This window comes from Mustela nivalis (genome assembly GCF_964662115.1).
Source record: "Mustela nivalis genome assembly, chromosome: 2".
Classification (NCBI taxonomy): Eukaryota; Metazoa; Chordata; class Mammalia; order Carnivora; family Mustelidae; genus Mustela; species Mustela nivalis.
In genome coordinates this window covers 117,929,307-117,955,835 of record NC_139021.1, presented here as the reverse complement: position 1 = coordinate 117,955,835, position 26,529 = coordinate 117,929,307, and the positions used below count along the sequence as shown (strand labels likewise).

The window sequence follows — 26,529 nt, the reverse complement described above, 5'->3', positions numbered from 1 at the left end:
ATCCTTCCATATCACAAATACCAAGATACTAAGTACTTAATATCTGTATATTGACTATATTGAGTGTAATATGGCACAAAATATACATATATCACATCTTCTTTATCCATATTATGTATCCATTGACACAGGCTTTCTTCCATAATTTGATTATTGTGAATAATGTTGCTATAGATGTAGGGGTGCATATATCCCTTTGAATTAGAGTTTTCTATATAGAAATAATCCATAGAGGAATTACTGGATCCTAGGATAGTTCTATTTTTAATTTTTTGAGTAAGCCCCAATACTGTTTTCCATAGTGGCTCCACCAGTTTGCATGCCTACAAGCATGCACAAAGATTCCTTTTTCTCTACATCCTCACCAACACTTGCTGTTTCTTGTTTTTTTTTTTTTTTTAATTTTTTTTTTGTCATTCTGATGGGTGTGAGGTATATCTCATTGTGGTTTTGATTTGTATTTCCCTGATGATGAGTGATGTTGAGACTCTTTACATGTGTCTATTGGACATCTGTATGTCTTCTATTTTTAATTAGATTACTTTTTTTTTTGGTGTTGAGTTGTATAAGTTCTTTACATATTTTAGAAATATGTAACCCTTTAACAAATATGTGTTTTGCAGATATCTTCTCCCATACCATAGGGTGCCTCTTACTTTTGTTGATGTTTTCTTTAGCTGTGAATAAGTTTTTTTTTTTTTTTTTTTTAAAGATTTTATTTATTTATTTGACAGACAGAGAAATCACAAGCAGGCAGAGAGGCAGGCAGAGAGAGAGGAGGAAGCAGGCTCCCTGCTGAGCAGAGAGCCCGATGTGGGGCTCGATCCCAGGACCCTGAGATCATGACCTGAGCCGAAGGCAGAGGGTTAACCCACTGAGCCACCCAGGCGCCCCAGCTGTGAATAAGTTTTTATTTTGATATAGTTCCAATAGTTTATTTTTGCTTTTGATTGCCTTGCCTCAGAAGACATATCTAGAAAAATATTGATGTGGCTGATGTCAGAGATATTACTGTGTCAGCTCTCTTAAATGATGTTTATGGTTTCAGGTCTCATATTTAGGTCCTTAATCCATTTTGAGTTTATTTTGTGAATGGTGTATGAATGTGGCCCAATTTCATTCTTTTGTATGTAGCTTTCCTGTTTTTCCAGTGCCATTTGTTGAAGAGACAGTCTTTTTCCCATTAGATATTTTTTCCTCCCTTGTTGATTAATTAACCATATAGTTGTGGGTTTATTTCTAGGCTTTCTATTCCATTGATATATAAGTCTATTTGGTACAAGTGCCATACTGTTCTGATTACTACATCTTTGCAATATAACTTGAAGTCTGGAATTGGGTCTCTTATAAGCAGCATATAGATAGGTGGTGCTTTTTTTATCCATCTTATCACCCTATATCTTTTGTTTGGTGTGTTTAGTTCATTTGCATTCAAAATAATTATTGATAGCTACATATTTTTTGCCATTTTGTTATTTGTTTTGTGTTTATTTTTATAGTTCTCTTTTCCTTTCTTCTCTTGCTCTTCTCTCTCATGGTTCACTATCTTTCTTTAGTAATATGCTTGGATTCCTTTTTCTCTATTATTTGCATATCTATTACTATTTTCTGTTTTGCAGTTACCTTTTGGTTTATATATAATGTCTTATGCATGTAGCAGTCTTTTTTTTTAAGATTTTATTTATTTATTTGACAGAGAGAAATTACAAGTACACTGAGAGGCAGGCAGAGAGAGAGAGAGAAGGAAGCAGGCTCCCTGCTGAGCAGAGAGCCCGATGTGGGACTCGATCCCAGGACCCTGAGATCATGACCTGAGCCGAAGGCAGCGGCTTAACCCACTGAGCCACCCAGGCGCCCCTGCATGTAGCAGTCTTTATTTTAAACTGATGGTTGCTTAAGTTTGAAACTACTCTGAAACCACTAAATTTTTACTCCCCTCCCACCATGTTTTAGGTATATGGTATCATACTTTTAAATAATTTTATTTTGTGAATATCTTAAATGATTTTTATATAGGAAATTTTTATGAATTTTGCACTTGTTATTCTTACTCCTTTCAACTCAAAGTCCCTTTTAACTGTAGGGCTGGTTTAGTGGTTATGAGTTTTTTTAACTTTTGTTTCTCTGAGAAACTCTTTATCTCTCTATTCTGAATGATAGCACTGCTGGATAGAATATTCTTGGAGGCATTTTTTTTTTTTTTCTTTCAGCCCTCTGAGTATATTTTGCCACTCTTTTCTAGTTTATAATGTTTCTGCTGAAAAATCAGCTGATAGCCTTATGAGTTTTCCTTTAGGTGTAACTGTTTTCTTTTTTCTAGTTGATTTTAAAATTCTCTCTTATCTACTTTTTGCCATTCTTAATAACTATGTGTTTTGGTGTGGACCTCTTTGCATTGTTTTATTGGGGCCTCTTTGTGCCTCCTGGATCTGGATTTCTGTTTTCTTCCCCAGATTTGAGAAGTTTTCAGCTATTATTTTTTCAAATAAATTTTTTTGCCCTCTTCTCTCTCTCTCTTCTTCTGGGCTCTCTATAATAATAAATGTTATTTATTAATATAATAATTTACTAATATAATATATAATATAACATAATATAATATAATATATTATATTATTATATTATAATATATAATACTAGTATAATAATAATTTACTAATATAATAAATGTTATTATACTTGATATTTTTCTCATTCCCTAAGTCTGTTTTCATTTTTTGTCATTTTTTTCTCTGTCCTGTTTAGTTTGATTGCTTTGTATTACTCTCCTCCAAGACACTGACCCATTCTTTTGCTTCCTCTAGTCTACTATTTATTCCCTCTAGTGTAATTTTAAAATTTCAGTTATTTAGGTTTTCATCTTTGATTAGTTCTTTTTTAATTTTTTCTATCTCTTTAAGGGTCTCACTGAGGTCCCCTCTTCTTTCCGCAAGTCCATGGAGTATCTTTTGGACCATTATTTTAAATTCTGTATCCGGCATATTACTTCCCTCCATTTCATTCAGGCGTCCCTCCTTTATACACAACATTTGATCCAAAGTGTGTTTCCTTGTACTTGGCTGGGTTCCATAGGATAGGATCTGCTTCAATAACCATTTTAAGAAGGAACGTTTTACATCTATCTACAAAGTTGTATATACTATTATATACAATTATGTTGTAATTTTGTATATAGGTATAGCAGTTGATTTTTTTTTTGTATATTCTGTTGAGCCATATAAATTTTACCCACAGTCTTTCAGTGTAGGTGCACTACTCTCTACAGCTGATAGTAACTTATTAATGAATAAGAAGGACAACTATATTCAAATGATTCATATAGTCACCTTTTGAAAAGATAACTATTTTAATTCAAATTCAAATCAAGCATTGTACTGGGTATAAAGTGGTGAACTAAAGCAGATAATATTTGTTGTCCTGGTGAGATTCATTATATTTATTTCCTGGTATATTTTTGGTTTGGGGACAGGACTAGAAAAATAAATGGTAGGAATTACTAATCTCAATATTTTTTATTAATAGGCATGTGCCTAGTAATTTCTATTAACTTAATATGATAACATGAGAAATAAAAATTTTTTATTCAAAAACTGAATAGAAAAGAATGTGCTACATGAGATGATATTAAAATGTTTTTGGACTTGAATGCATTTGTTTACATCATGGCATTAAAATTATAAAAATGTGGGGCACCTGAGTGGCTCAGTGGGTTAAAGCCTCTGCCTTTGGCTCAGGTCATGATCCCAGCGTCCTGGGATCGAGCCCCACATCGGGCTCTCTGCTCAGCGTGGAGCCTGCTTCCCTTCCTCTCTCTCTCTGACTGCCTCTCTGACTACTTGTGATCTCTGTCTGTCAAATAAATAAATAAAATCTACAAAAAAATTATAAAAATGTAAGATTAAGTGAACAGAAAGCATGAAGACCTTCATAGTAATAGCTTGGGAATGGTAGAGGGACCACTATAAAATATGAAGAGGTGTTAAGTGATGGCTTCAAAGGCTAACCCTTTAAGGCAAGGCTTGAATTTAACTTCCTAGATCTTATAGCAAGTTAGTGGCACCATGTTATTAGGACATGAAAAACTGTTTTTAATGAATTTCTTAGGTTATTTGAGAAGCCTACAAGATCATTTTATTGTGTCCTTTGGAAAAAGTTACTCAGCCAAATGTCTCTTTTCAAAAGTTATGATTGCTATACTCGAATTAGATCATAATGCTATTAAAATCAGTGATTAAGGATTTTTTGAAACATCTCTGGTAAGTCTTACTGAGGATAAGATTGTATTTACAGGACATATGTGTATACTGTGTGACTATCTGAGCCTGGGGATCATGCACTGGACACAAACACCATCTGAGTTTGTGCTCTAAGCTCTGCTATGTCATATACTGTCTCTCTGCCTACCTCAACACCACTGGAAAAGCTGCCCTTTGGTTTTTACTGGAGAAGCTATTTACAGAAACTTATGCTATTTGCGGTAAACTGTTCACCTCACAAGATATCTGACACTTTCCTTAAAACAAGATCTCCTTCTCTGATTACTGTGCTCTGTCCCATTTTTGGCTGTCCAGAATAGTTCTTTCTAAGTAGTGTATATTTGTGAGTTTGTGAAAGGAAACATAACCAGCTAATAAGGGCTTCTAAGTGGTCAGCATTTCTAATACAAAAATGGAAGCTCAAAGAGATCAAGTAACTTCAGTCAATCTGTCAGCCTCACAGACTCTATCCTGTTACCATAAGCCATGTTGCTTCACTGAAAAACATCAGACATGGAATTAAGATGAGCTGCTCAGTTCTTCTGAAACCCAAATACAAAATTGTAGCCCTAAGTTCACCAAGTTAAAAATCAAATAAGTGTTGGTAGGAAAAGAGTTTTATCTTTTTGATAAACTTAACATGTCTTATTTTTCTGAATCTAAGGAATGAAATTTGGTAATTTTTTAGGTTAATTTCTCAACAAATAAGGTACTTACAAAATAGAATAAACTTAATAGGTATATGGCAAATAAATAAGAGCTTTATCAAGAAATATTTAAGAGTTCCATAATAAAGTTTCTAGGTACATTGAGACTTTGCACAGACACTAGTTTTATTCATCAGTTAAAATATTTACTGGCCTCTAAAATCTTCCATGGTCTATGGAATTCTGAATAATCAATCCAGATAGTATTTGAACTGTCACTTCTTCAATTTCAAGAAGGCCACAGGAAAGCAGATAGAAAGGATTAGCATGCTTTAGCAACCTGAGCAATACTTAGGCAGCTGCTCCAGTGCATTGAGGGAAAGTTCAAATGCACCTCCCTTGCTACTGCTGATTTGTGCTGCCTCTGGTAAGGTCAGAGAGAGATAATCTCTTTAAATTTTGAGCTAGGAACTGAAAGCTGTCTTTGTAAATTCAATCCATGCCACCTTCTTCTATCATGCATCTATCATATGGCTATTTACACATCAAATGCTAACATCTCCTTTTCTACATAGTAAGGCTCAAAGTTCACCTGAACTATCCACTTCATGATTATTTTAAGCAAAATTAAGGGAGAGAGACTTGATATAACTGTTAAGTTGATTAATTCTGTATGGTTTTTAGTTTAAACCTATATTACTCCCCAACCCAGTTGGTTAACTTCTACTTCTCTCTCTTCTCACCATCTTCCTGCATTTCCAAGTAAAGCCTCCAAGACCTAGTTCCCAGTGTCACTCTTGACAACTGTAGGAGTGTTAAGTCACTGATCCCTTAGTTTTGCACCCCAAAACCCCAGTGAAACATCTCCCAGCCATGCATCATCTATCAACCTTCTCCATCTATCAACCTTCTCCCTTATTTGAACTGACCTGTGGAGCTCTTTCTGTCCTCCACTGTAAATGTAAGATTGTACTTGAACTTTTCCAAAACATCCCTGCTCATTACAAGACTTTTACAAGTGTATCTTGTCCCCATTATTGTCTCTTCCCCTAGTATTTCTTTGTATGTCCATCTACAGCTTGAATGTGGGGTGTAAGTCTTTCCTATGAGCCTTCAGGCTCAACAAAGAGTCTAGCTCTTGGAACACCTGGGTGACTCAGTTAGTTAAGCGCCTGACTCTTGATTTTGGCTCAGGTCATTATCTCAGGGTCATGAGTTTGAGCCCTGTGAGGGGCTCCAGGGTAGGTGAGCCTGGTTGGGTTTGTCTTTCTTCCTCTCCCTCGGCCCCTCCCCCCATCTCTAAAAAGAAAGATTCCAGCTCATTTCTTTCTCCCTCCTGGCAGTTTTTAGGTTATGCAGACACAATGCATTTCCTTTATCTTAGTAAAGCCTATGTAGCAAATTGAAGAGTGGTGGAAAACAGATCAGATGATTTCATAATATCTAGGAAAGTGAAAAAAAAAATTCTTTTCTTTCAACTTTCAAATTTAGGAGTGCCTCAGAAGACCCAATTACCTTGACAATACCTAAAACATAAATAACTGTAGATATTTCAAAATACAGCAATGTTTAATACATGTTTTTATAATCAAGGACAGATAAGCCAGAACCAATTAAACATCATACAAATCTAAACACTATCAATAATGAAAGACCTAGAAATTAAACTGTGAGAAATATTTACCAAAACAGAAGGTATTATATATGAAATGAAGACAGTATATTATAAATTTGGTTGTTTCCAATTCTTGAAGGTTTGAATTTTAAAAATCGAGTAAACTTTTATTGCATAGCTACAGACATTAGAACTAAGGTTTAAAAGAAACAACGTATATTTGCTTTCAAATAAAGGTTAAAGCAAATAAGTAATAAATAAGTAATAAGTGTTTATTTTTAAACTGGACATCTCTGGACATTTATATGCAGAGAAAAGCTTAGAGGGATGATTTTTTTTTTTTTTTTTTTTAGTGTAATGTTAGAGTATATAATAGGCTTTAAAGTTTTATATCCACTCAAAATTATTTGGTTCTTTAGTTTTCATCCATGGAATAGCTGAAAGACTTCATGTTTTCCTTTATTGGACTGCCCTGAAAATGGATGCCCATAGCTTGTTGAGGCTGTATAAGTTCCAGAAACTCGTGGTGACAATTTATTCCATTTTGGAAATGAAGACCACTTGTTTCCAAATGTAAAAGGTATGAGTTTGTCAGGGAAATGTCTGAAAGGGAATGTTACTAGGCCAAGTCACACTATCACTATTGAAAAGAAATCATTTCAGGGCCTCCCTAACAGTGCTTCAGTAATATGTTGCAGTGACTCAGAGTATTAAAATAAAGGCATTTTCCTTCTGTAGAGTCACAAATAGATTAATCAGTGGAACTCTTCCTGACTACTGTTCAGGCTCAGCATGTGAATAGCCTGAATTGTAATGACCAGCTGCCTTTTATCTGTTGAGCAGGTATAGCCATCCGGTGGGTCAGGGAATTGAAAAAGAACTCTAAGGCATTTCTGAGTCCGGTATTTGCACACTTTCCAAATACAGGGATGCCATTCCTTACTGCAGGTGATTCAGTATTCTGCTTTTCCCAAAACAGTCCCAGTTTGGAACAGAAATTAAACATCCATCTTACTGCTAATCATAAAATTTGAAATGACAATAATGAGGTGGTGGATTCAGAAAAGTTCAAAACTCAAATTATTACATAGAGAAAAGAAATAGGATTTATTATAAATATAAGGGGTTAATAATATATATAAATTATATATTATAATTTATATTATAAATATAGGGTTTTATAATGAAACCCTTATTATTAAGGGTTTTTGCTTTGTGTTTTTTTATAGTTTTTTTTTTCCTGCTCACATAAATGAAAGATTCGTTGTGTTCTAAACTAACTATTTTTTGCAACACCAATTACAAAAACTCTTCTATTCTGCCTCTTGCTAGCAACAAGTTATGGCAAGATGGGAGCAGGAGCGAGAAGGGAAAGTATAATTCAAATTCCTTCTGACATGAGCGGACTGAACTCTAGCCCACGGCCATCATAGAGGCTCTTATTTTCTGCAGTAGCCCATAGATAATGAACCTGCTAATAACGACTTAATACACTGCTATTAGAAAGCTCTGAATGATGGGTAGGATGGTCTTAAGACAGGATGGTTTCACTAAGAAATGTAACTAACAGTGAGAATCACATCATCAATGTTATTGAATGAGATTAAACTAAACATGATTAATTTTGAAACTAGCAGCATATATTACAATACTTTTCCAGTGCTGTTTATTGATTTGTCAGTGTTTGTAACCGTTAGAGGCAAGCTCTTGTCAGGTGGATAACTGATGTTTCGTTTACTAGTTTTATAAAGAATCCTTTCATTATCCTTCTCTGGGTGGGGACAGACAGCATTGATTGAAATTAGTACAATCAGGGGCGCCTGGGGGGCTCAGTGGGTTAAACCTCTGCCTTCAGCTCAGGTCATGATCCCAGGGTCCTGGGATTGAGCCCTGCATCGGGCTCTCTGCTCGGCGGGGAGCCTGCTTCCCTTCCTCTCCTCTCTCTCTGCCTGCCTTTCTGCCTACTTGTGATCTCTGTCTGTCAAATAAATAAAATCTTAAAAAAAAAAAGAAATTAGTACAATCAGGGTAAAAAGGATGACTCAGCCGTTTGCTTGGTAGAATTATCTTTGAGAATTGCTGTTTTACACAAGATATAATATATAACTAGGGATTGTTAGTAATTGCTAAGGCTTTTTAAGTGTTTCCTTGTGGTAGACATATCACTAAGAGTTCTTTACTCATTTAATCCTCAGGACAATGGATGGTAGATACTGTTATTTTGTATCATAATTGTTATTAATATCATCTTCATAACCATTACACAGAAAATAAAACAGGCTTAAACAGATTAAACAATGTATATTTTAGATGAAATGTATATTTATGTACTAATATATAATAATGCAAAAAAATGCGTGGAGTAAGTTTATTTCCCATTCTCCTCAATCCATCCAAGAGTAAGTGCAGAATATTGGAACCAAGCATAACATTCTTTATTTACAACAAGGAAACAAACAAATACATAAGCCTGTTTCTATAACATGTGATTGAATTTCAGACACTATGAGGAATTTATTGCAAAGATCATTCGCTGGTTAAGCAACCATTTTATAATTGGAGAGAAGGGTAACTTACATGAAAGAAGATAATCAATGATTGTGAAAATCTAAGGCAAAAATCCACAAGCATGTCTTCATGGCCAATCCAGAATTATTCTTCCCCAGAGTAGGGATGTCACAATTTGATGCCCAGCTCATGAGGCAGAGAGGTAAATCTCTTCTTAGGAAATGACAAAAACAAATGTTTGCTTCAGAGATACTCATTCAAGCTCATTACCTAGTGGGACATAGTTACAATGTTTCATTTAAGCACTCCAGGGAGGAAGGTGATGTCACATGCATGCATGTGCACACAGGCACACACCCTTACTCTGACATCCAGAAGCTGGTGCAGACTCTACTGCGGTTGTGGGGTGGGCAGGGACGCATCCTCAGTAGACCAGTTAAGAACTTCACAGGAAGCAAATACTGCGAGAACTAGTGAAATAAGAGCTGAGAGACAGTATTCAGACTGTCTTATTATGGACAAAGAAAAAGAAGAGTGAAATTAAAACTAGCAAAGTTCATAGAGCTTGCAGAATATCAGAAAGTGGAAGCAAGAAAAATGGCCTGGAAGTGTATCAATATGGGAAGGAAAATTATTTTCACACCTGAAACCTCCCTCAAAATACTTTAGAACTGTATTATTAAAATATGTTAAAAGTGAAAAAGATATGCTATCACCCTTATTTTATTATACTGATAAAATTAAGTAGACAATCATTTCTCTGAGATATTACCAAACTATTCTAAAGCTATTGATATATTTTTTTTAAAGATAATATTTATTTATTTGACAGAGATCACAAGTAGGCAGAGAGACAGGCAGAGAGAGAGAGGAAGGGAAACAGGCTCCCTGCTGAGCAGAGAGCCTGATATGGGGCTCGATCCCAGGACCCTGAGATCATGACCTGAGCAGAGGTTTTAAACCACTGAGCCACCGAGGTGCCCAAGCTACTGATATTTCTATATTTGTATCTTAATTATTGCCTTCATTTTGTATGTTTTAATTTATTTGCAAAAAAAGTATATTTTTACAGTTTTGATTAATTCTCTGAAGCTTTTAGATGTTGGCACATCATAAATAGTTTTTCTTGATACATGCACGGCTTCTTTCCCAAGATACTTCCTTGTCCAAGCAACTTTTCCTCCAAGGATGAAGGTGGCAAATCACAGATTCTCTTTGTCTGTCTGTCTCTCACTCTTTCACACACATCTTATTCTGGTTCATCACATAAATGGGCGGGGAAAAAAGCTAGAAATTTGGCTGAAACACAACCATCGGGACAATAATCTAGTTTTTGGTATTTACAGACTCATGATAAGCTCTTTTCAGCATCATTACTGAAACTTTTCTGCACTTTGTATATATTTACGTAGGTGATATTTATGCCACTTAATAAGTTATATATTATATGGTACCAGTGAAAACTACTCTATTAGATTCAGCATATTTGCCATATTCTAACTGGGCTCTCTGCATCTTGGATGAAACTGAACAGTAAATATAAACCTCATACCCCTTTGCTTTATGTCTTATACTCCAGAATCCAGTCTTTCCTCTTACAGTAGTGATCTAACTACAATATGACATTTGCTTTATTACCCTTCCATGGAGTGTATCTATGGCTCCATTGTGATCATCCGTGTGATATACAACATACCCTTTGTATCATGGTCCTGGCCTGTTTCCCTGGCTTTACTTTCCAGCACTTCCCAACTTGATGTTTGTGTTATAATAGTATAGAATACCTATGTGTTTTATGATTGCCTACATTTACCCATGTTTTCCCCTTTGCTTGAAACATAACAGTCCCTGACATTTCCTTATCAGACTCATTACCTAAATTTAAGTTTATGTTAGATAGTGTTTACTCCAAGAAGACATTCTCAGTCTAGTAGGCTGTGGCTGACTTTAAATGGTTTCACCTCTTTCCTTTCTCAAAATTATCTGTTTACATGTTTCTTTATTGCTTTAGATTGCACATTACTTGCTGGTAGAGCAAATGTGCTATTTATTTTTGTAGGCTCATCACTGAACATTGTGTCTGGCAGACTTAGGTGATAATGCATATTTGTTGACCTGAAATAGCCAAAAGTTTTCATGGAATAAGAATCAGAATTTTGTCTCAACGGTGGGCCTTAACAAAATAATCTTGCATTATTTTGAAATAAAATTATCAATAAAGAAGTTAAGTAGGCTAGCTTTCTCCAGTGATCTTAAGTCCATACCCTGGCCTTTCTTGACTGCTTTCAGGCCATTCATTCATTCATTCATTCACTCATTCATTCTTTGATTCTCCATCTGTTATTTACATAACTTCTAAGAATGGTGTTTTGGTCCCTGTACTTGCTTCAAACAGTATCCAGTTTCTACACCAGGAATTAATTTCCAGTAGGTGCCATACCAGTATATGCTATATTTAAACACTTCTTCCTTAAACCCATCAAGGCAAGAACATTGGGATCTACAGTACTGAGATACTGCTGTCTGATGCACTATTTATCTTAGGGGAGGCTATTCTCACTGGAGTTTGCTTGCAACAAATTTCATCGACTGTCTTACTTAACAAGTTCTCTGCTCCTGCTTTGGGGCTGATCAGGCTTACCTGCCATATGAAATAGCTCTTAGGTCAGTAGCTTAAGTGGATAGCTCAAGGTCCAATTCCATTCATCACCTACAAAGATCAGCAGTTAAGAGTACAGCAAGGGCAGTCACAGGGCTCCATATTTCTTATTATAAACACAGTGAAACACTTTTAGCATTGCTTCAAAGAAACAGGTACATATAACATCATGAACTCAGTTCTATGTTCTTAGCAGGATTATCTGCTTTCTTTTTTCTAAGGTCTCATATATATCTTCTGATTTTCCATTCCTCAAGAGTTAGGCCTCAAAAGCCTGCATGCTCCCTTGGGATGTTGGTAAAAAGTAAAGAATTAGGAAACATGGCGGTCATTCCAAAATTTTATATTATCCTCTCTATCAAGATCAGCTCTGCATATCACATGTTTCTGCAAGATACAAATGCAGTGTGAATTTTATTTTTATTTTTTATTTTTTTTAAAGATTTTATTTATTTATTTGACAGAGATCACAAGTAGGCAGAGAGGCAGGCAGAGAGAGAGAGGAGGAAGCAGACTCCCTGCTGAGCAGAGAGCCCGATGCAGGACTCGATCCCAGGACACTGAGATCATGACCTGAGCCGAAGGCAACAGCTTAACCCACTGAGCCACCCAGGCACCCGCAGTGTGAATTTTAATAATGACTCTGGGTAATGTTTGATCATTAGACTCATATTTAACTTTCATGTATAAAGATATTACCTGTTTCGATTTGACTACTACTTCCTTGAGTTTCATATTATTATATGTTGTTCAAGGCCACTAATGGAGATTTTGACTGAATACATATTTACTAACTTGATTCTTTTAAAAAGATGAATTGATATTATTTAGTAGCTGAAATCTGAGGGTGGTTCATGGATTCCTATAAATGCTTCTAATATCTGTTATTATAACCCAGTTTTGCCCAATAAGTGTGTAGATGATTTCAGGAAATGATGTGACTACAAATAGTTTTGCATCTTGGAATACTTTTTTTGAACCGATTTTTACTCTTTCTTGTTCATTATGAGCAAGTAGGAATGACCTAAACATTTTTGACCTAAACATAATTGATTGTGCACAAGACCATTTCAAATTCAGTAGCACTGTAGTTTAAAAATCATTTGGATACTTAATCTTATTAGCTTTTATAGAAAAAAAAGTTATTATGTTACATACCAAAGGTAGAAAATGTTTCATGAAAAATACATTTTATTTCTTAAAATGTATTTTACTTTTTCTGGAGGAGAAGGTCTTTAAAAGGCCTTCCACTCCAAATGTATGTGAGCATATCTATATACCTTAGCAATTTGCTTATATTGGAGGGCATTTTAAAACATGTTTATAAAAAATAAAAAATTATAAAAAAATGTTAAAAATCCTCTAGTGTCAAAGCTTGATGTCTAATCAATTCACTATTACAATTATTGATAAAGAATTGCTATTCAGAATGAATTTATTTTAAAAGCCTATGGATTTTTATTTAAATAAGACTTAGGCATTTCAAGCCAGAGTTCTGTGTAAATCTCACTTATACATTATTTTCACTTTCTGTCTCTGAAGGGAATCAAGCCTTACTTGTCATTAAAAGTAGCAACCCTAAATAGTAGAATTTATTATAATATTGCAAATTTATTATTATTAATAAGTCCCAATCTAGTCTTCATTATCTCTTCAACTTCATCTCTCAACACTCCTGAGTTTTAGTCAATAACTCATTTTTTCATTCCTCTAATAAACTCTTCTCCCTGCGCCCCTGGTTTAACATCAGCTTTCACATTCCCAAGGAAAATTCACTGTGCTGTAGGGTGTATCTTGCCTTCAATAGCTCCCTTCCTCACACGTCATACACAAATCAAGTCCTAGCTGGTGCGCAGACTCCATAAGGATTCCAGAAGTTACCACGGGAGCGTATCCTCTGAACCCTGGGCAAAGAATGATTTCTTTTTTTTAAAGATTTTATTTATTTATTTTACAGAGAGATATCACAAGCAGGCAGAGAAGCAGGCAGAAAGAGAGGAAGAAGCAGGCTCCCCGCTGAGCAGAGAGCCCGATGCGGGACTTGATCCTAGGACCCTGAGATCATGACCCGAGCGGAAGGCAGCGGCTTAACCCACTGAGCCACCCAGGCGCCTGCAAAGAATGATTTCTTAAATGTGAACCAATAGCACTAACTGTGATAAAAAGGTAGATAAATTGTTCTATATTAAGATTAAAAATACTCATCAAAACATATAATTAAGATAGTGAAAAGACAATTCATAGAGTGGAAGGATATGTTTGTAACACACATAACAAAAACAGATCTCATATAAAGAATATATAGGATACTCCTTCATGTCAGTAAAAACATTACAGACATCTAGAGAGGAATGGACAAGAGACTACAGCTACAAGCTCATGAGGTTGCTATCTGAATGGGCAGCAAACTTAGGAAAAGGAGCCTAAATCTATGAGGAAAATGCAAATTACATCAACTTATACCACTACACACCTGTGAGAAGGGCTAAAATTGAAAGAAAAGTAATACAAAATAATGGCAAGCATGTGAATAATTCATGATTTTCAAAGCAAGCTTCCAGTATAAAAGTGTGAATTCACCTGAAAGAATGATTTGATATCTTCTAAATATAAATTTATGTATATACTAGGATATCAAAAGCTTCACTCCTAGGAAGATAGTCATCATAAATGGAACCAAAATATCAGTATATTCTTAGCATTATTGTTTAAATAGCCCTAAACTAATAACAGCTCAAATAACCATAAATAATAGAATGAATGAATAAATTGTGTTAAGTAAAGAATATCCACTAGTCTCTCCCTTGTTGTAAGGGGTATGGTCCAAGATCCCCAGGGGATGCCTGAAGCCACAGATACTACTGAGCCCTATATATGCTATTTTTCCCATATATGCATACCTATGGTAAGGGTGAATTTAGAAATTAGGCACAGTAGGAGATTAATAATAGCTAATAAAACAGATATAACAATATGGTCTAGTAAATGTTATATGCTCTCTCTTTCAAAATATTGTACTATACTCACCTTTCTTCTTGTGATGATGTGAGATGCTAAAATACTGATAATAAGTGTGAAATAATAGTAATGAGATGAAATGAGTGGAATGATGTAGGCATTCTGAAGTAGCATTACAGGACTAATAACTATCTGGCAATATGCCAGAAGGACGATCATCTGCTTCCTGACTGTGACTGACTGAGGGAAAGTGAGACGGTATGTAAGGGGGACCAGAGTATAGCCACAGATCACCACACAACTAAACAAATGTTCTACATACTCCTACCATGAGTATGGATTGATCTCACTAACAAACATTAGCAACATTAGCCAAACACATACACATATCAATACTGTTTTATACCATTTCCATAACATGGAAAAATGAAGAAAATTATTTCATGCTATTAGAAGCCAAAAGGGAGGAAGTGTGATAGTTTCTGATAGGCTAATATTTATTTTTCTTTACCTCTGTGATGTTTTCATAAGTATATTCATGCTGTGTTAATGCATTTATCTGTACTCTAAAATGTATACATTTTTGTAAGGTATGCTATATTAAATTTCTTCAGGGAAACAACCAACTGGATGGATGGATGCATGGATAGGTGGATAGAAGATAGATAAAAGGGGAGATTTATTGAAAGAATTGACTCACAGGGTTATGGAGGCCACGGAATCCCATGAACCACTGTCTTCAAGCTGGGGAGCCAATAAAGACAGTGGTGTAGTAATTCAGTTCAAGTCCAAAGTCCTAAGAGTTGAGGGGCCAGTGTTATAAGTCCCAGACTGAGTCTAAAGGCCTAAGAACCAGGAACACTAGTGTCTGAGGTTAGAAGATGGTAGGCATCCCAGCTGAGCAAATAGGAAAGATTTGTGCTTCCTTCCTTCCTCCACCTTTTTCTCCTGTTCACGCCCTCAGAGGATTGGGTGATGTCCACCTTGGGTTGATTTCCATAGACTTTACTCAGTCTACTGATTCAAATGCTCATCTGTTCCAGAGACACCCTCATAGACACACTGAAAAAAGAATGTTTTACCCACTCTCTGGGCATCCCTCAGTCCAGTCAAGCTGACCTAAAATTAACCATCACCTGTGTTATGATTTAGGTATGTAATATTTAAATGGTTTATAATACTTTAAGGCCCAGTGGAACCAATATTATCATCTTCAGTTAGTATGAATTTAAATTGGTAGGAATGTTTATAAGGGGAATTATGCATTGGGTGCAATGAATATAGAAACAATATTAATGAATTCTATTTCTAAGAAGTTATCTAAAGAAAATGTCATTGCTACACTGATATTTATGATTGAGTATACAACAGAGTATTACTTGATAGAGGTAGTCATTCCTATCTTTAAAAAATGACACCATCATCCACCTGAGATTTCAAGCCCTAAACCTGTAAAGCATTCTTATATCTCACACATCAATTACTCCCAGAACTATTCTATTCTTGTCGTTTGGTTCCAAGTACAAACTTGTTCACTAGTCTATTTTCTCCATACTGCTAAACTTCCCTATTTCCACTCAACACTTTCTCATATCCACTTTTCAAAAGATTGGTCTTAAAAAGATGCATGATATTGGGGCACCTGGGTTGCTCAGTCTATTAAGTGTCTGCGTTCGGCTCAGGTCATGATCCTGAGGTCCTGGGATGGAGCCCGCATCAGGCTGCCCTGCTTAGTGGGGAGCCTGCTTCTCCATCTGCCACTGCCCCTACTTGTACTTGTATTCTCTCTCACACTCTCTCAAAAAAATAAAATCTTAAAAAAAAAGTGCATGACATGATATACTTCTGTGCATACCCACTTTGTACAAAAGGAAGGGCTATGATATAAAGTAACATTCAAGACAGTCTCAGTGTTTGTATTTCCCTTCTAGGAATGATTACTATCTGGATTTCCATTTATTCTCTGGTTTGATTTCTATCTCCACAGTAGAATATGGGCTCTATGGGAAAAGAGTAATCTCAGTGCCATAAAACAGAAGGAAAAAGTGATAGTGAATTTAGAACAAATCAGAATGTCCAAACATAGAGTATTTAAGGTTTTAGATGAAACATTATGTAGGCATTAAGAGCAAGATTAAAGGTGAAAATTTCTTCATACAGAAAAAGATTCAGTGTCTTATTTTCCTCTCTAAACCCAAATGGAAATTTAATGAACTATTTAAGGAATTTACTGAGAATTAGTTGAGAGAATATAATTAGAAGGAACCTATAAAAAAATATATATATATAAATGTATACAAAATATTCATTAAGGCAAAGCTGATTTTTATGTATTCATGTTGTTTACTTATCTTTGATGAAATAAATATGAATTTACCAGTAAAATGCTTTTACAAAATTTCAAAAGACAGGGAAATTAATGAGTATGTATCCCCAGTAAGATGTTAAATTGTATAACACTCCAAGCATATTATTAGAATACAATAAAAATTTATGTAAATATATATAAAATATATATAAACATATGTAAAACATATACATTTATATATTTTTTCTGTCACATTCATTATAGGGTATGCTGGCTAGAATTATAGTACAATGAGAATTACATGTAGATGTTTCTGTTTCAAAGGCTGAGTCTTTCTCATCCTATCCCTGTCACCATCCACCTGCTCTGCTGGTGGCCATGAATTAGATGTGTAAGAACTACTGAGTTCTACTTTCAGAGGTGAGAGAATCCTACAGTTAACATAGTGATCATGATGTGGTAAGATCACTCCACAAACACATGAGACATATGCAGCAATGCTTTCCTTCACAGCTCTTGTTACTGCTGGTTATATTGACTTACAATAGGGCCTTCATGATGAAGTTTACTGGACATTCAAGGTCATAGCACCTTGATGACTTATTTTAAAAGGTGGCCAATTTTTCTTTCTATGACATAGGAAATAATGATTTAATGAGGATATACAGTACTATTTTATTTTCCTTTCCAGGTGACCTGTATTTCAAAATTATCAAATTATGTTATGCAACTCATCACTTTTTGAAGGTAGCCACATCATTGAGACAGTTACTGAAATATCATAGGAATGTATAATACTGTCTGAAGCTTATTTTTTAATGCTTTGTCCAAAACCCTATTACTCCTTCAGGCATTAGATCTTTATCCTAAGAAGAGAAACAAATTGTGAGGAAGCTTACACCCACCCTACTACGGGAAGGAGGATATTCTTTTTACAAACATATTCAGTTGATTAATATGGACTTTCGTTTGTAAATGAGAAAGAGGAATTTTCTTGTTTAGCCTCTTAATCAAGAAGCCCTTTCTTGGGCGCCCTGGGTGGCTCAGTGGGTTAAAGCCTCTGCCTTCGGCTCAGGTCATGATCTTAGGGTCCTGGGATCGAGCCCTGCATCAGGGTCTCTGCTCAGAGGGGAGCCTGCTTCCTTCTCTTTCTCTGCCTACCTCTCTGCCTACTTGTGATCTCTGTCTGTCAAACAAATAAATAAAATCTTAAAAAAAAAAAAAAAAAGCCCTTTCTTGAGGACATGGGGGAAATCATTATAATGATCAAAAGTAGCTTCAATAAGGAAGTTGTACACACACAGGACACCATCAACAGTTGAAGAATGACTAATCTCTCTATGCAAGAGTAAAGACTCCATGTCACTGAAAGAATCAGGAATGATACTGGAAGGTATCAGGGAACTGTTGGCTGTCCTGGGCTAGGCACCCTGCTAGAACATTTATTTATCTGTGATCTCTGAATTCAGTAGCTCATCAGAGTAGGCATTGTGTGTTCATTTTACAAGTGATTAAATTGAGAACAAAGAATTAGAGAGGTTATATGTAACTGATCAAAAGTATTCAGCTTTTAAATGACCGGCAGGTGATTTAAAGCAGGTTCTGGCCAGCATCGCATTTGAAGATCTTTGCAGTACCCCATGGAAGACAAGCCCTCCATTTCATTCCCTTTCTCCTGGCAGATACAGCAATAAATTAGGGCTTTTCTTTCTCCTCCACAACACACTCCCTTAAAATCCTTCTAAATAAGGAATCCATATAGCACTGACCAGATTTGACACAGATGATAGAACCTAAGGGAACATCCTGTCAGAACATTGTTCTCTAATTTTCCTTGGGTGCGTCCATGTTACGGCATCTGTGAGTGATCTTTTAACTGTTTCAAGAAACTCATTTATATATGACTTGATCCCAGCCCTTCAAGTATTCTCTTCCTCCCTCGTTTTCATGCTTGTTAATGTATTTCTCCAGCCCATGAAATCAACCTGGGTGTGCTTTCTAGCCAAATGAATGTAAACTCGATTTCATTGCAATTCTCCATTTGGATGGCTTTGCCTTTCTCTAGGTGGCTGTGACTAGACAGGCTGAAGGGATGATGATTCCAGATTAACATGGTAACCACATGGTTTTTCCCCTTGATTGCTTCATGACTTTTAAACATCACTCTTCCCATATTAAGGCTTTCTTTCTAGATAAGTATTGATTTAGGAGTCTCTCTGCCAAAGATAAGGAGATGTGCAGAATGCCACTCGATAGAGAAGTTAGCAAGTGGCCTAAATTGTATCTAAGTGTGGCACAGAATGAGAAGTAACCAATAATGGAAAGGATGTTTATGTAAGGACTCTTTTTTTTTTTTTCTTTCTTCCTCCCTCCCTCCCTCCCTTCTTTCCTTTTTTGATATATCATAAGATATTATAAATGGAAAAAACATAAGTAAGCATAAACATTTCACAGAAAACTGTAAGTGTGCAAAAATATAAATATAAATATAAATATATACATTTCCATATTCATAGCATTCTACTTAGTGGAAAATCAGAAACAACACAACCATCTAATATAATAAGTTAAACAAAGTAAGTGGCATATTCAATAGAATGATATACTTTCATTATTAGTGAAGATTTTAATTTGTATATAGATATACCTGTAGATACCTAAATTCAAAATTAAGAGGTCGTGTTATGTGAACAAAAAGAGTTTTAAAGCAGAATATTTGGCATGATGCTATTATGAAGCCAAAGCTATGTATTTTTAAAACTTTCAAGAATACATAAATAATAAAAGAGGTTAACTTTAAAATTTCAAATTATTTGCCCTTTAAATCCTATTTGATACCATGTGGTTACCATATTTGCCCTTTAAATCCTATTTGATACCATGTGGTTACCAATTCTTATCTATTAAATTCTTATCTATTAAATTACCAATTCTTATCTATTAAAAAGCCTCTTCTTATGTAATAACAATAGTGAAAGCAAACAGAAACAATGGGGTAACCGGGTGTTGGGTACTAAGGAGGACATGTGGTGATGATACACAACTAATGACTCGTTGAACACCACATCAAAAACTAATGATGTACTATATTATGGCTAACTGAACATAATAAAAAATAAAAATAACAAATGAAACAAAAACAATCCCTTCTGCATCCTGCAAGACACAGTTGTCAGACAGTTAAGGTGGGGAAAAAAGATACAGGTAAAATATCCTCAAGACAATTCACAGTTACATCATTTTATGTAACAAGCTAAAAGTACTTGGAATAGTAAAAACAGAACAGAACAAAATAAAATAATAAGAAGTGACCATGATAGGGGTGCCTAGGTGGCTCAGTGTGTGATCTCCAAGTCCTGGGATCGATTCCCGTGTTTGGCTCCTGGCTCAGCCAGGAGTTGGCTTCTCCCTCTGCCCTTCTCACGCTGCTTGTGCTCTCTCTCTATTTCTCCCTCCCTCGATCTCTCGCTCTCTAATTAATAAATAAAATCTTAAAAAAAAAAAAGAAATGACCATGCTGACATTGAATTTAAAGTAGAAATTTAGTGTCATAATTAAATAATAAAATAGCTATGTATCATGAATCATTGCTGTTATGTGAGAGGTGAGTAATGGGAAGGTTTAGCTCTCAGGTTCCAACATCATTTTCTCCTATTTCCCTTTCCGCTGACATTCATATATATTTATATATATACATAAAATTTTAATATTTTTAAATATAAAAATATTTTATTTTTAAATATTTATGTTTTGTGGCTAATTAATAAAGATGCTGTGTTCCTGTGACTTACTTTATCTTAAAACTGCTCCGTGGCAAGAGATTATGCTGAGTGAAATAAGTCAAGCAGAGAGAGTCAATTATCATATGGTTTCACTTATTTGTGGAGCATAACAAAAAGCATGGAGGACATGGGGAGTTAGAGAGAAGGGGGTTGGGTTAAATTGGAAGGGGAGGTGAACCATGAGAGACTATGGACTCTGAAAAACAATCTGAGGGGTTTGAAGTGGCAGGGGGGTGGGAGGTTGGGGTACCAGATGGTGGGTATTATAGAGGGCACGGATTGCATGGAGCACTGGGTGTGGTGAAAAAATAATGGATACTGTTATGCTGAAAATAAATAAATTAATAAAAAATTAAGAATTCATTTAAAGCACTGGCTCATTTCGGGGCGTCTGGCCCGCAGGGAACCTGCTTCTGCCTGCTCCTCCCCTCTTGTGCTCTTTGTTGTTATCTATGTCTCTCAAATAAATAAATAAAATCTTTAAAACAATAATAAAATAAAGTATTGGCTCATTTATTTTTTTATAATTATAAAGATTCTATTTATTTATTTGAAAGACAGTGCATGAGCAGGGGAAGGGGGAAAGGGAGAGGGAGATGCAGACTCCCTGCTGAGCAGGGAGCTGGAGGTGGGGTTGGATCCAAGGACCCTGGGTTCATGACCTGAGCCGAAGGCAGACACTTAACAGACTGAGCCACCTAGGAGCCCGATAGTGGCTCATTTATTCCACAGATTTTCTAGACATGAAAGATATTTTCTGAAAACATGAGCGAAACATTGAATGTTATTTTGGTATTTGCCATGTTGTATTTTCCACTTCGCAGTTGTTTGAGGTCCTTATAGTACATCTTGACACTTATTTATGTCCTATATTCTTTTATGTGGGATAAACACTTCTAAAATTGACTGTATTACTTTCTTTTAAAAAAAAAAATCTATTTATTTATTTATTTATTTATTTTTTAAATTCCTTTTCAGTGTTCCGGAATTCATTGTTTATGCACCGTACCCAGTGCTCCATGTAATACATGCCCTCCATTTCATTTCTATCCAGATCATTCTTTGTTTCTTTGTAGTCTGAAATGTATCATCATAACATTAACACAAAAGTTTTTTTTTATTTTTTACTTTATTGCTAAGATATTTATGTCTATAATATAATTTTAATCCCTGAACTGTTACAATTACTCCCAATTTTATGAGTGAGACAACTGAAAATAGGTGAGCTTGTGTTTTTCAAAAAGGAAAATCCTGTACTGAAGTTTAGGCCTCACTGAATTTAAATTCATACTCCTAAATATGTTCCTTGGAGGAGAGCTCTGTTTTCTTGCCTCTGTTGTGCAATCGCTCATAACCATAGAAGGTTTATTCATGAACAGTGCAGGCTGGCGGGCAGTCACTGAGGTGTGAGAATTGCCCCCAGTAATGATCTTAGCATTGGCTTCTGTTCTGGTGGACACAAGCCTTCTTCTACCCAAGACTCTCTGATCTGGGAAATTCTCAGTATCAAATTTACATACATTTCCTCCTCCCATACTTTTTCTAGAAAAAGGTGAGTAGTGTAAAAACATGGATTTCACAGAAAGTTGAGTGACTGGAAAAGGACACCACTTTTAGAGCCTGTTTTTCCTTCAGAAACCAAGTTGGAGAATCAATAGCTCAACACCACTGAAGGTTCCAATACCCTCCCTTTCAAACCGATGAGCTCCAAAAAGTTTATTTGTTTCTACTCAAAATATTATGAAACCCAGATCTCAGAAAATACTGCTAATGTAGGATATAATCATGTATGTTTAAAAATAGAATTTACTAGCATACAGTGATGTTACCAAGTGGAAATCTAGAATTTGAATTGCACATTTTCTATCAAGAGCTCATTTACTTATATAAAGCAAAGAAAATCAGGAAAGAAACAAAAAGAACCTCAAATGTCAAGATCGTAATTATTCCTGAATTATAAAAGATAAGGAGCAATATTGGGATAAGAGTGGCTTTCATTTCCTTGAGTACTTACTTTGTGTTTGTGTTTCTGTTGAGTGTGTGGCATCATTATCTCATTTAAACTTTAGTAGACCATTTCCATTTTGCTGGTGCTGTCCCTGAGATTGGAGTTTTTACCTGATTGTGTGCTTATTATTATTATTATTTTGAGATTATTTATTTATTTATTTGACTGACAGAGATCCCAAGTAGGCAGTGAGGCAGGCAGACAGAGAGGAAGGGAAACAGGCTCCCTACTGAGCAGAGAGCCTGATACAGGGCTGGATCCCAAGACCCTGAGAATATGACCTGAGCCAAAGGCAGAGGCTTTAACTCACTGAGTCCCCCAAGGTGCCCCGATTGCTGTGTTATTATTTTGAGTTCTTTATCAGAGATGTTTGGAATTTTTCCATTTTAATTTTAAGAGTAGCTTAGGCATAATGACTTAGTTTAGAAATTATGGAAGTTAGATTTCTACATCTCATGTCTATGAAGTCACAAGCTTTAACCATTTTTTTTTTGATATTTTATTTATTTATTTGTCAGAGGGAGAGAGGGAGAGAGAGCAAGCATAGGCAGACGGAATGGCAGGCAGAGGCAGAAGGAGAAGCAGGCCCCCTGTCGAGCAAGGAGCCTGATGTGGGACTGGATCCCAGGACCCAGGACTCTGGGATCATGACCTGAACCGAAGGCAGCCACTTACACAACTGAGCCACCCAGACATTCCGCTTTAACCATTTCTTATTTGTAGTCTATTTTCTGTGAATGAGCTGAATCTGCAAAGGTTAAATCACAGAATAAGATGAAGTTTTAACCCAATTAGATTTCATCTACAAAGCATCTGACTTAAGAGAAAATCAAAACTTATATTGCAGAGAAGTTATTTTGATTTTTAGAGTTTAAGTGATAGAAGATGATTTGAATATCTGAATTTTAGTAGGATTAAAATCCCACTGGAAACAAGTGTACTCTTTATGAGTTTAAAAAATAAGTGATGGGTTCCATAGAAAGATGCAATTTTTCATTGCTTTTCACTTCATATAAGCACATATCATCTTGACCTGTATGAATGTATGTATACACGTGCATGCATAGAATGAATATATATAGCTTAGTAAAAAGATGCAGAGGTAATAATTATAAATGCATTCCTTGCATGAGCTTGATAAATAAAGAAAGGAGTCTACAGTTTCAGTTCCAAGTATGCAGATGAATATACTAAAGCTAAAAGACACTATGAATCATGCTTTTAAATTATTTATTGTTATTTCTCTCATAGCAGTAAGTAATTTGGGAACAAATAAGAACTTTTGGAGATGTTTTAAATTATCATCTCTGAAATATAATTGTAGTTAAATATTACCTTGAATTTCATATGAATTGTAAATATATTCCTCTTTTCTGATAAAATGGCTGGAGAATTACCTTTATGCATTTAACAACTGAGGGACATACAATTTCTATTTTTTTTAATTTAGTGCCTTCTCTGTTTCCTCCCAGAAAGGTTGTAAAATTAGGAAAGCTAGTTTTTGAGTGGCTTTACCCCACAAGTAGAAAGCCTGCAGAAGGCATGGGTATATTTTCCAGGCTGTGAAAATGTTTGTCTAAGTTTCACGGAAGAATTATAGATAGGGTATAAAGAAAGTTCTTGTTCAGAAGTCCAGTTTCCTTGAAGAATGATGTCCATGTATTCAGTGTCTGTAAAATACAAAAATTTAGATGATCGTGTGGTTGAAAGCACTGGGTCATCCCTCATTTTCACTTCAGCGTGCTCACCTCCACACCCTGAAGAGTACTCCCCAGCTCCTGCCCAAGAAAGATTTCACAGTTAATAAATCAATGCCAAAGATCCTTCTAGACTCAAAATTTGTCAGTCATGAGGTTCGTAATAGATTAATATAAAGTTGTGGTATTGAAAGGGAGCTATAGAACAAAATGGGTTGGTTCCCAGCTAATGGTTTTTCCAGTTGAAGAGTTACAGCAGGAGAATTTCATGCTCTGAAAGCTTCTAGTGGCTACAGACTCCAACCGAATCTAAGAAGTCACACAGCCAGGAAACATACAGTAGATTATCACTCATTGACTCTTTTTCATGAACAGGATTGTTTGAAGGCTGCTTCTAAGAACAAAACAAAATAAAGCATTAAAACAAGGCATACAGTGTTTTCAGAGACATAGCAACAAATTTAGACACTATATTGATTCCTTTTTCAAAAAAGATACAAGGATGTCTGGGTTTTCTTACCTGAAATGTCTTTTAAGAATCTTTTTTTCCTAAAAGTTGATTAGAAAAACAGACCTCCCTCTTTCCTTCTGCTGTGCACCATTAGGACGAATCTGCTGCACGAGGACATGGATTATTCCATTTTCTCACAGCCACCATGCCCTATACCATCCTTCTCGGGACCATTTGCAAACCATGAATATAGACCCCACCCTACCTGCTCAGAGGAACTCCTCTTCCTGGTGGGCAGAAACCTGAGGGGAAAACCTGGCATTTTCCTTTCTGATCATCCCATTCAACCTATTATCAAATTCTATAAAGGGTAGTATCTTATGTACCTGTTGAAGTACTTGCTTTTCTAGAGACATTGAGGTCATAAGCAAAGCTTTGAACATTATAGGTGGTTTTAAAAGTTGGTCAGTAATGGGGCCACCTGGAAGGCTCAGTCAGATAAATGTCCATTGCTTAGGTCATGATCTCAGAACCCTGGGATAGAACCCTGGGATTGAGCCCTGCTCAGCAGGGAGCCTGCTTCTCTTTTTCCCTCCCCCCACTCATGCTTTCTGTCTCTCTCTCTCAAGTATATGAATTAATTAAATCTTACAAAGAAGTTTTTCAATGATATTAGCAGACCTGGAGACCTTTAGTTGATTGATGATGATGATGATGATGATAGATGATGAATGGTTTAGAGACTTGTAACAGCTGAAAATGCAGATTTCTAATACTCTGGCCAAATACAGATTTCTAATACTGTGGCAAGATCTTTGATATTGGACCCCACCACCATCTCCCCACACTTTTCCCCCATAACTCCAGGTATGCATGTACACACACACACACACACACACACGTGCATGCAAACACACACACAGAACTTCCGGTACCCAGTACTGTGAATAAACTCTTACGTGCCTAGTTTTGACCACCCATTTAACTTTAACTGTGTATTAATTGTGTGTCACCATTAGCCCAAACATAGCAGCCTGAAAAATCATACTCATATTCTCGCCAACATCCCGTGGCAAGGCATCCTAGGACTGGCCTAACTGGCTTGTTCTGGCTTGGGGTTGCACACAGTGTTTCAGTCAAGCTGTTAGTTGTGTCACTGGGGTAAGTTCTGCTTCCAAGCTCACCCAAGTGACTATTGGCAGGCCTTGGAAAATCTGCTTCTAGGCCCCTTTACTACTTGAGGGCAGGCCTCCATTTTTCACCTTGTGGGAATATGCACGAGGCTGCTTCACGACCTGGCAGCTGGCTTGGAACAGTTTAAAAAATGAATTTCGTGTTTTGAGAAATTTCCCAGTAACTATACTCTCTGTTCCATCCATGATGATCTGGCCTCAACCTGTTCTTCCCTGCTCACACCCGAATATCCGAGAGTCCAGCGAAACATGTTCTGTTTCCTGATCATACTCTGTTCTTCATACACCCCTGATTTTGTGTGGCTTATGACTAATTTCAGATTAAAAGTCATTGCTGTGAAAACTCCACCTGCTGCCTTACCCTGTTCAGAAGAATTTGTTTACATGTCCCCCAGTACCCAAGGGTCTTGGTAACTGGATGTATTATAACACATGCTCTCTCGTATT

The 26,529-nt window shown here is 35.9% G+C and overlaps 1 protein-coding gene and 1 long non-coding RNA gene across 4 annotated transcripts in view; one reads left to right on the top strand and one right to left on the bottom strand.

Moving 5' to 3' along the window:
• PCDH15 (protocadherin related 15) overlaps positions 1–26,529 on the top strand; it is a 1,700,294-nt gene that overhangs the window by 879,074 nt on the left and 794,691 nt on the right. The window lies entirely within an intron of this gene.
• On the bottom strand, positions 24,017–25,368 carry LOC309858794. Of its 3 annotated transcripts, none has more exons than XR_014308328.1 (4): positions 25,276–25,368; positions 24,959–25,053; positions 24,490–24,832; positions 24,017–24,411 (listed from the first exon to the last, which is right to left on the bottom strand). It is a non-coding gene; the product is annotated as an uncharacterized lncRNA (long non-coding RNA). The 3 variants fall into 3 exon arrangements; XR_014308329.1 differs by having other exon boundaries at positions 24,959–25,050; XR_014308330.1 differs by lacking the exon at positions 24,959–25,053.